Source organism: Mauremys mutica, chromosome 6, assembly GCF_020497125.1.
Source record: "Mauremys mutica isolate MM-2020 ecotype Southern chromosome 6, ASM2049712v1, whole genome shotgun sequence".
Classification (NCBI taxonomy): domain Eukaryota; kingdom Metazoa; phylum Chordata; order Testudines; family Geoemydidae; genus Mauremys; species Mauremys mutica.
Genome location: NC_059077.1, coordinates 78,660,087 through 78,670,543, shown reverse-complemented (window position 1 = coordinate 78,670,543; position 10,457 = coordinate 78,660,087). Strand labels below are relative to the sequence as shown.

General features: G+C 50.8%; 2 long non-coding RNA genes across 2 annotated transcripts; both read left to right on the top strand.

Annotated features, from left to right (window-relative positions):
- Positions 1 to 844: 844 nt before the first annotated feature.
- On the top strand, positions 845 to 5,628 carry LOC123372126. The gene is made up of 4 exons (XR_006580118.1): positions 845 to 1,366; positions 1,782 to 3,278; positions 3,693 to 4,762; positions 5,177 to 5,628. It is a non-coding gene; the product is annotated as an uncharacterized LOC123372126 (long non-coding RNA).
- A 1,535-nt stretch (positions 5,629 to 7,163) lies between these two features.
- On the top strand, positions 7,164 to 10,125 carry LOC123372377. The gene is made up of 3 exons (XR_006580248.1): positions 7,164 to 7,726; positions 8,141 to 9,206; positions 9,621 to 10,125. It is a non-coding gene; the product is annotated as an uncharacterized LOC123372377 (long non-coding RNA).
- Positions 10,126 to 10,457: the final 332 nt, after the last annotated feature.

Genomic DNA, 10,457 nt, shown 5'->3' with positions numbered 1-10,457 from the left:
ATTTACTTCCTCTTGATTTGGTATGGAGACTGCCTGGTGAAATAATTGTCAAGGGGAAATGTGGAGATTGTGGCTTTAGAGGAGGGGGGGCCCAGGACTTTTCTCAGCCAGTGCAGCTTGGGAGGAGAGGGAAATGCTTGTGGAAGTCTGTGAGGACCACAAAGAACTTCTTGGACCTAAATCTCCAGACTCTTTGCAGATGCGGAAAAGAACACTGTAGCAGTAGTTGACATTGAGTTTCCGTGGCGTTGTTGAAATGGGATCTCACACAGGCCTTGTGCTCCCTCTCTCTGTTTCAGGCCTCATGAAGCAGAAGTGGAGAAGAAGGAAGTGTCAGGAATGCCACAGACAGAGGAGAAAAGAAGATGGAGGAAAAGGAAAGGAACTCTGGGCACAGTACCCTCCCTGAAATCAGCCTCAGGTCATGTAATTAGACTGTATGGGAATCTCGAGCCTTTTAATACCTTGAGCAGCGTGACCACCCTGTAAGCTGGGTCCCGGTCTGTCCCCTTTGGACATTCTGCTCCGTCATCTGGCTAGTGTGAGTGACTGTCCTGTAATGAGGGTGCCAGTCACCTCCCCCTAAATGTGGAGGGGCATTGAGCTCTTTCTTTAATTGAGCATTGTGACCGCCCTGTAACTAGGGTCCGTGTCTCTGCCCACTTGCTCATTTGGCATTACGCCGTGCTCTGCCCCACTAGTCAGCGTGACAACCCTGTAATTAGGGTCCATGTCACAAGGCTCTCCAGAATGGGACATATCGAGCTCTTTGGTACTTTGACAGCTGGACCTTCCTGTAATTCAGGTTATGGTCTCTCCTCTTTGGCTAATGCCAGCCACCACCCTGTAATGAGGGGACAGGTTGCATCTTGCTTTTGAAATCTGGGGGATTAGAATCATTTGCGTAACATGGGCAGCTTGACCTCCCTGTAAGTAGGGTTTGAGTCTCCGAGGCCCTTTGGCTGCTTAGTGAGTGTGACTGCCCTGCAATCAGGGTGCAAGTCACCTCCCCCTAAATGTGGGGGGGGCATTGAGCTCTTTGTTAAACTGAGCAATGTGACCGCCCTGTAACTAGGGCCCGGGTCTCTGCCCACTTGCTCATTTGGCTTTACGCCATGCTCTGCCCCATTAGTCAGCGTGACCCTCTAGTCTCTTGGCACTAGGCCAAATGCAGCCACTGCCCCGAATGAGCACCCTGTAAACAGGGTACAGGTCTCATCAGCTACTATTTATGGTGCCCCCATGAGACTGTGTCCAGAGTACCGGCCCTTTAAGCAGCGTTTGCAACGTGCCTGGAATTCTGCAGCCAAGTCTCCTGCTTTCTCCTCCCTTCTTGGACGCTTGGAGACCTGACATGCTATTGGTGGTAAGCTGCGAAAGGGAGTGTCCTGTGGCGAATTTGGACTAAGTCATTCCAGGCAGTAGACCTTGTCCCATTGCTTTAGGAATACTTGTCAATTAATTCCTTCCTGCCCTTCATTATTTACTTCCTCTTGATTTGGTATGGAGACTGCCTGGTGAAATAAGTGTCAAGGGGAAATGTGGAGATTGTGGCTTTAGAGGAGGGGGGGCCCAGGACTTTTCTCAGCCAGTGCAGCTTGGGAGGAGGGGGAAATGCTTGTGGAAGTCTGTGAGGACCACAAAGAACTGTCTTGGACCTAAATCTCCAGACTCTTTGCAGATGCGGAAAAGAACACTGTAGCAGTAGTTGACATTGAGTTTCCGTGGCGTTGTCGAAATGGGATCTCACACACGCCTTGTGCTCCCTCTCTCTGTTTCAGGCCTCATGAAGCAGAAGTGGAGAAGAAGGAAGTGTCAGGAATGCCACAGACAGAGGAGAAAAGAAGATGGAGGAAAAGGAAAGGAACTCTGGGCACAGTACCCTCCCTGAAATCAGCCTCAGGTCATGTAATTAGACTGTATGGGAATCTCGAGCCTTTTAATACCTTGAGCAGCGTGACCACCCTGTAAGCTGGGTCCCGGTCTGTCCCCTTTGGACATTCTGCTCCGTCATCTGGCTAGTGTGAGTGACTGTCCTGTAATGAGGGTGCCAGTCACCTCCCCCTAAATGTGGAGGGGCATTGAGCTCTTTCTTTAATTGAGCATTGTGACCGCCCTGTAACTAGGGTCCGGGTTTCTGCCCACTTGCTCATTTGGCATTACGCCGTGCTCTGCCCCACTAGTCAGCGTGACAACCCTGTAATTAGGGTCCATGTCACAAGGCTCTCCAGAATGGGACTTATCGAGCTCTTTGGTACTTTGACAGCTGGACCTTCCTGTAATTCAGGTTATGGTCTCTCCTCTTTGGCTAATGCCAGCGACCACCCTGTAATGAGGGGACAGGTTGCATCTTGCTTTTGAAATCTGGGGGATTAGAATCATTTGCGTAACATGGGCAGCTTGACCTCCCGGTAAGTAGGGTTTGTGTCTCTGAGGCCCTTTGGCTGCTTAGTGAGTGTGACTGCCCTGCAATCAGGGTGCATGTCACCTCCCCCTAAATGTGGGGGGGCATTGAGCTCTTTGTTAAACTGAGCAATGTGACCGCCCTGTAACTAGGGCCCGGGTCTCTGCCCACTTGCTCATTTGGCTTTACGCCATGCTCTGCCCCATTAGTCAGCGTGACAACACTGTAATTAGGGTCCATGTCACAAGGCTCTCCAGAATGGGACATATCGAGCTCTTTGGTACTTTGACAGCTGGACCTTCCTGTAATTCAGGTTATGGTCTCTCCTCTTTGGCTAATGCCAGCGACCACCCTGTAATGAGGGGACAGGTTGCATCTTGCTTTTGAAATCTGGGGGATTAGAATCATTTGCGTAACATGGGCAGCTTGACCTCCCTGTAAGTAGGGTTTGAGTCTCCGAGGCCCTTTGGCTGCTTAGTGAGTGTGACTGCCCTGCAATCAGGGTGCAAGTCACCTCCCCCTAAATGTGGGGGGGGCATTGAGCTCTTTGTTAAACTGAGCAATGTGACCGCCCTGTAACTAGGGCCCGGGTCTCTGCCCACTTGCTCATTTGGCTTTACGCCATGCTCTGCCCCATTAGTCAGCGTGACCCTCTAGTCTCTTGGCACTAGGCCAAATGCAGCCACTGCCCCGAATGAGCACCCTGTAAACAGGGTACAGGTCTCATCAGCTACTATTTATGGTGCCCCCATGAGACTGTGTCCAGAGTACCGGCCCTTTAAGCAGCGTTTGCAACGTGCCTGGAATTCTGCAGCCAAGTCTCCTGCTTTCTCCTCCCTTCTTGGACGCTTGGAGACCTGACATGCTATTGGTGGTAAGCTGCGAAAGGGAGTGTCCTGTGGCAATTTGGACTAAGTCATTCCAGGCAGTAGACCTTGTCCCATTGCTTTAGGAATACTTGTCAATTAATTCCTTCCTGCCCTTCATTATTTACTTCCTCTTGATTTGGTATGGAGACTGCCTGGTGAAATAAGTGTCAAGGGGAAATGTGGAGATTGTGGCTTTAGAGGAGGGGGGGCCCAGGACTTTTCTCAGCCAGTGCAGCTTGGGAGGAGGGGGAAATGCTTGTGGAAGTCTGTGAGGACCACAAAGAACTGTCTTGGACCTAAATCTCCAGACTCTTTGCAGATGCGGAAAAGAACACTGTAGCAGTAGTTGACATTGAGTTTCCGTGGCGTTGTTGAAATGGGATCTCACACAGGCCTTGTGCTCCCTCTCTCTGTTTCAGGCCTCATGAAGCAGAAGTGGAGAAGAAGGAAGTGTCAGGAATGCCACAGACAGAGGAGAAAAGAAGATGGAGGAAAAGGAAAGGAACTCTGGGCACAGTACCCTCCCTGAAATCAGCCTCAGGTCATGTAATTAGACTGTATGGGAATCTCGAGCCTTTTAATACCTTGAGCAGCGTGACCACCCTGTAAGCTGGGTCCCGGTCTGTCCCCTTTGGACATTCTGCTCCGTCATCTGGCTAGTGTGAGTGACTGTCCTGTAATGAGGGTGCCAGTCACCTCCCCCTAAATGTGGAGGGGCATTGAGCTCTTTCTTTAATTGAGCATTTTGACCGCCCTGTAACTAGGGTCCGTGTCTCTGCCCACTTGCTCATTTGGCATTACGCCGTGCTCTGCCCCACTAGTCAGCGTGACAACCCTGTAATTAGGGTCCATGTCACAAGGCTCTCCAGAATGGGACATATCGAGCTCTTTGGTACTTTGACAGCTGGACCTTCCTCTAATTCAGGTTATGGTCTCTCCTCTTTGGCTAATGCCAGCGACCACCCTGTAATGAGGGGACAGGTTGCATCTTGCTTTTGAAATCTGGGGGATTAGAATCATTTGCGTAACATGGGCAGCTTGACCTCCCTGTAAGTAGGGTTTGAGTCTCCGAGGCCCTTTGGCTGCTTAGTGAGTGTGACTGCCCTGCAATCAGGGTGCAAGTCACCTCCCCCTAAATGTTGGGGGGGGGGCATTGAGCTCTTTGTTAAACTGAGCAATGTGACCGCCCTGTAACTAGGGCCCGGGTCTCTGCCCACTTGCTCATTTGGCTTTACGCCATGCTCTGCCCCATTAGTCAGCGTGACCCTCTAGTCTCTTGGCACTAGGCCAAATGCAGCCACTGCCCCGAATGAGCACCCTGTAAACAGGGTACAGGTCTCATCAGCTACTATTTATGGTGCCCCCATGAGACTGTGTCCAGAGTACCGGCCCTTTAAGCAGCGTTTGCAACGTGCCTGGAATTCTGCAGCCAAGTCTCCTGCTTTCTCCTCCCTTCTTGGATTCTTGGAGACCTGACATGCTATTGGTGGTAAGCTGCGAATGGGAGTGTCCTGTGGCAATTTGGACTAAGTCATTCCAGGCAGTAGACCTTGTCCCATTGCTTTAGGAATATTTGTCAATTAATTCCTTCCTGCCCTTCATTATTTACTTCCTCTTGATTTGGTATGGAGACTGCCTGGTGAAATAATTGTCAAGGGGAAATGTGGAGATTGTGGCTTTAGAGGAGGGGGGGCCCAGGACTTTTCTCAGCCAGTGCAGCTTGGGAGGAGGGGGAAATGCTTGTGGAAGTCTGTGAGGACCACAAAGAACTGTCTTGGACCTAAATCTCCAGACTCTTTGCAGATGCGGAAAAGAACACTGTAGCAGTAGTTGACATTGAGTTTCCGTGGCGTTGTCGAAATGGGATCTCACACAGGCCTTGTGCTCCCTCTCTCTGTTTCAGGCCTCATGAAGCAGAAGTGGAGAAGAAGGAAGTGTCAGGAATGCCACAGACAGAGGAGAAAAGAAGATGGAGGAAAAGGAAAGGAACTCTGGGCACAGTACCCTCCCTGAAATCAGCCTCAGGTCATGTAATTAGACTGTATGGGAATCTCGAGCCTTTTAATACCTTGAGCAGCGTGACCACCCTGTAAGCTGGGTCCCGGTCTGTCCCCTTTGGACATTCTGCTCCGTCATCTGGCTAGTGTGAGTGACTGTCCTGTAATGAGGGTGCCAGTCACCTCCCCCTAAATGTGGAGGGGCATTGAGCTCTTTCTTTAATTGAGCATTGTGACCGCCCTGTAACTAGGGTCCGTGTCTCTGCCCACTTGCTCATTTGGCATTACGCCGTGCTCTGCCCCACTAGTCAGCGTGACAACCCTGTAATTAGGGTCCATGTCACAAGGCTCTCCAGAATGGGACATATCGAGCTCTTTGGTACTTTGACAGCTGGACCTTCCTGTAATTCAGGTTATGGTCTCTCCTCTTTGGCTAATGCCAGCGACCACCCTGTAATGAGGGGACAGGTTGCATCTTGCTTTTGAAATCTGGGGGATTAGAATCATTTGCGTAACATGGGCAGCTTGACCTCCCTGTAAGTAGGGTTTGAGTCTCCGAGGCCCTTTGGCTGCTTAGTGAGTGTGACTGCCCTGCAATCAGGGTGCAAGTCACCTCCCCCTAAATGTGGGGGGGCATTGAGCTCTTTGTTAAACTGAGCAATGTGACCGCCCTGTAACTAGGGCCCGGGTCTCTGCCCACTTGCTCATTTGGCTTTACGCCATGCTCTGCCCCATTAGTCAGCGTGACCCTCTAGTCTCTTGGCACTAGGCCAAATGCAGCCACTGCCCCGAATGAGCACCCTGTAAACAGGGTACAGGTCTCATCAGCTACTATTTATGGTGCCCCCATGAGACTGTGTCCAGAGTACCGGCCCTTTAAGCAGCGTTTGCAACGTGCCTGGAATTCTGCAGCCAAGTCTCCTGCTTTCTCCTCCCTTCTTGGACGCTTGGAGACCTGACATGCTATTGGTGGTAAGCTGCGAAAGGGAGTGTCCTGTGGCAATTTGGACTAAGTCATTCCAGGCAGTAGACCTTGTCCCATTGCTTTAGGAATACTTGTCAATTAATTCCTTCCTGCCCTTCATTATTTACTTCCTCTTGATTTGGTATGGAGACTGCCTGGTGAAATAAGTGTCAAGGGGAAATGTGGAGATTGTGGCTTTAGAGGAGGGGGGGCCCAGGACTTTTCTCAGCCAGTGCAGCTTGGGAGGAGGGGGAAATGCTTGTGGAAGTCTGTGAGGACCACAAAGAACTGTCTTGGACCTAAATCTCCAGACTCTTTGCAGATGCCGAAAAGAACACTGTAGCAGTAGTTGAAATTGAGTTTCCGTGGCGTTGTCGAAATGGGATCTCACACACGCCTTGTGCTCCCTCTCTCTGTTTCAGGCCTCATGAAGCAGAAGTGGAGAAGAAGGAAGTGTCAGGAATGCCACAGACAGAGGAGAAAAGAAGATGGAGGAAAAGGAAAGGAACTCTGGGCACAGTACCCTCCCTGAAATCAGCCTCAGGTCATGTAATTAGACTGTATGGGAATCTCGAGCCTTTTAATACCTTGAGCAGCGTGACCACCCTGTAAGCTGGGTCCCGGTCTGTCCCCTTTGGACATTCTGCTCCGTCATCTGGCTAGTGTGAGTGACTGTCCTGTAATGAGGGTGCCAGTCACCTCCCCCTAAATGTGGAGGGGCATTGAGCTCTTTCTTTAATTGAGCATTGTGACCGCCCTGTAACTAGGGTCCGGGTTTCTGCCCACTTGCTCATTTGGCATTACGCCGTGCTCTGCCCCACTAGTCAGCGTGACAACCCTGTAATTAGGGTCCATGTCACAAGGCTCTCCAGAATGGGACATATCGAGCTCTTTGGTACTTTGACAGCTGGACCTTCCTGTAATTCAGGTTATGGTCTCTCCTCTTTGGCTAATGCCAGCGACCACCCTGTAATGAGGGGACAGGTTGCATCTTGCTTTTGAAATCTGGGGGATTAGAATCATTTGCGTAACATGGGCAGCTTGACCTCCCTGTAAGTAGGGTTTGAGTCTCCGAGGCCCTTTGGCTGCTTAGTGAGTGTGACTGCCCTGCAATCAGGGTGCAAGTCACCTCCCCCTAAATGTTGGGGGGGGGGCATTGAGCTCTTTGTTAAACTGAGCAATGTGACCGCCCTGTAACTAGGGCCCGGGTCTCTGCCCACTTGCTCATTTGGCTTTACGCCATGCTCTGCCCCATTAGTCAGCGTGACCCTCTAGTCTCTTGGCACTAGGCCAAATGCAGCCACTGCCCCGAATGAGCACCCTGTAAACAGGGTACAGGTCTCATCAGCTACTATTTATGGTGCCCCCATGAGACTGTGTCCAGAGTACCGGCCCTTTAAGCAGCGTTTGCAACGTGCCTGGAATTCTGCAGCCAAGTCTCCTGCTTTCTCCTCCCTTCTTGGATTCTTGGAGACCTGACATGCTATTGGTGGTAAGCTGCGAATGGGAGTGTCCTGTGGCAATTTGGACTAAGTCATTCCAGGCAGTAGACCTTGTCCCATTGCTTTAGGAATATTTGTCAATTAATTCCTTCCTGCCCTTCATTATTTACTTCCTCTTGATTTGGTATGGAGAGTGCCTGGTGAAATAATTGTCAAGGGGAAATGTGGAGATTGTGGCTTTAGAGGAGGGGGGGCCCAGGACTTTTCTCAGCCAGTGCAGCTTGGGAGGAGGGGGAAATGCTTGTGGAAGTCTGTGAGGACCACAAAGAACTGTCTTGGACCTAAATCTCCAGACTCTTTGCAGATGCGGAAAAGAACACTGTAGCAGTAGTTGACATTGAGTTTCTGTGGCGTTGTCGAAATGGGATCTCACACAGGCCTTGTGCTCCCTCTCTCTGTTTCAGGCCTCATGAAGCAGAAGTGGAGAAGAAGGAAGTGTCAGGAATGCCACAGACAGAGGAGAAAAGAAGATGGAGGAAAAGGAAAGGAACTCTGGGCACAGTACCCTCCCTGAAATCAGCCTCAGGTCATGTAATTAGACTGTATGGGAATCTCGAGCCTTTTAATACCTTGAGCAGCGTGACCACCCTGTAAGCTGGGTCCCGGTCTGTCCCCTTTGGACATTCTGCTCCGTCATCTGGCTAGTGTGAGTGACTGTCCAGTAATGAGGGTGCCAGTCACCTCCCCCTAAATGTGGAGGGGCATTGAGCTCTTTCTTTAATTGAGCATTGTGACCGCCCTGTAACTAGGGTCCGTGTCTCTGCGCACTTGCTCATTTGGCATTACGCCGTGCTCTGCCCCACTAGTCAGCGTGACAACCCTGTAATTAGGGTCCATGTCACAAGGCTCTCCAGAATGGGACATATCGAGCTCTTTGGTACTTTGACAGCTGGACCTTCCTGTAATTCAGGTTATGGTCTCTCCTCTTTGGCTAATGCCAGCGACCACCCTGTAATGAGGGGACAGGTTGCATCTTGCTTTTGAAATCTGGGGGATTAGAATCATTTGCGTAACATGGGCAGCTTGACCTCCCTGTAAGTAGGGTTTGAGTCTCCGAGGCCCTTTGGCTGCTTAGTGAGTGTGACTGCCCTGCAATCAGGGTGCAAGTCACCTCCCCCTAAATGTGGGGGGGCATTGAGCTCTTTGTTAAACTGAGCAATGTGACCGCCCTGTAACTAGGGCCCGGGTCTCTGCCCACTTGCTCATTTGGCTTTACGCCATGCTCTGACCCATTAGTCAGCGTGACCCTCTAGTCTCTTGGCACTAGGCCAAATGCAGCCACTGCCCCGAATGAGCACCCTGTAAACAGGGTACAGGTCTCATCAGCTACTATTTATGGTGCCCCCATGAGACTGTGTCCAGAGTACCGGCCCTTTAAGCAGCATTTGCAACGTGCCTGGAATTCTGCAGCCAAGTCTCCTGCTTTCTCCTCCCTTCTTGGACGCTTGGAGACCTGACATGCTATTGGTGGTAAGCTGCGAAAGGGAGTGTCCTGTGGCAATTTGGACTAAGTCATTCCAGGCAGTAGACCTTGTCCCATTGCTTTAGGAATACTTTTCAATTAATTCCTTCCTGCCCTTCATTATTTACTTCCTCTTGATTTGGTATGGAGACTGCCTGGTGAAATAATTGTCAAGGGGAAATGTGGAGATTGTGGCTTTAGAGGAGGGGGGGCCCAGGACTTTTCTCAGCCAGTGCAGCTTGGGAGGAGGGGGAAATGCTTGTGGAAGTCTGTGAGGACCACAAAGAACTGTCTTGGACCTAAATCTCCAGACTCTTTGCAGATGCGGAAAAGAACACTGTAGCAGTAGTTGACATTGAGTTTCCGTGGCGTTGTCGAAATGGGATCTCACACACGCCTTGTGCTCCCTCTCTCTGTTTCAGGCCTCATGAAGCAGAAGTGGAGAAGAAGGAAGTGTCAGGAATGCCACAGACAGAGGAGAAAAGAAGATGGAGGAAAAGGAAAGGAACTCTGGGCACAGTACCCTCCCTGAAATCAGCCTCAGGTCATGTAATTAGACTGTATGGGAATCTCGAGCCTTTTAATACCTTGAGCAGCGTGACCACCCTGTAAGCTGGGTCCCGGTCTGTCCCCTTTGGACATTCTGCTCCGTCATCTGGCTAGTGTGAGTGACTGTCCTGTAATGAGGGTGCCAGTCACCTCCCCCTAAATGTGGAGGGGCATTGAGCTCTTTCTTTAATTGAGCATTGTGACCGCCCTGTAACTAGGGTCCGGGTTTCTGCCCACTTGCTCATTTGGCATTACGCCGTGCTCTGCCCCACTAGTCAGCGTGACAACCCTGTAATTAGGGTCCATGTCACAAGGCTCTCCAGAATGGGACTTATCGAGCTCTTTGGTACTTTGACATCTGGACCTTCCTGTAATTCAGGTTATGGTCTCTCCTCTTTGGCTAATGCCAGCGACCACCCTGTAATGAGGGGACAGGTTGCATCTTGCTTTTGAAATCTGGGGGATTAGAATCATTTGCGTAACATGGGCAGCTTGACCTCCCTGTAAGTAGGGTTTGTATCTCCGAGGCCCTTTGGCTGCTTAGTGAGTGTGAGTGCCCTGCAATCAGGGTGCAAGTCACCTCCCCCTAAATGTGGGGGGGCATTGAGCTCTTTGTTAAACTGATCAATGTGACCGCCCTGTAACTAGGGCCCGGGTCTTTGCCCACTTGATCATTTGGCTTTACGCCATGCTCTGCCCCATTAGTCAGC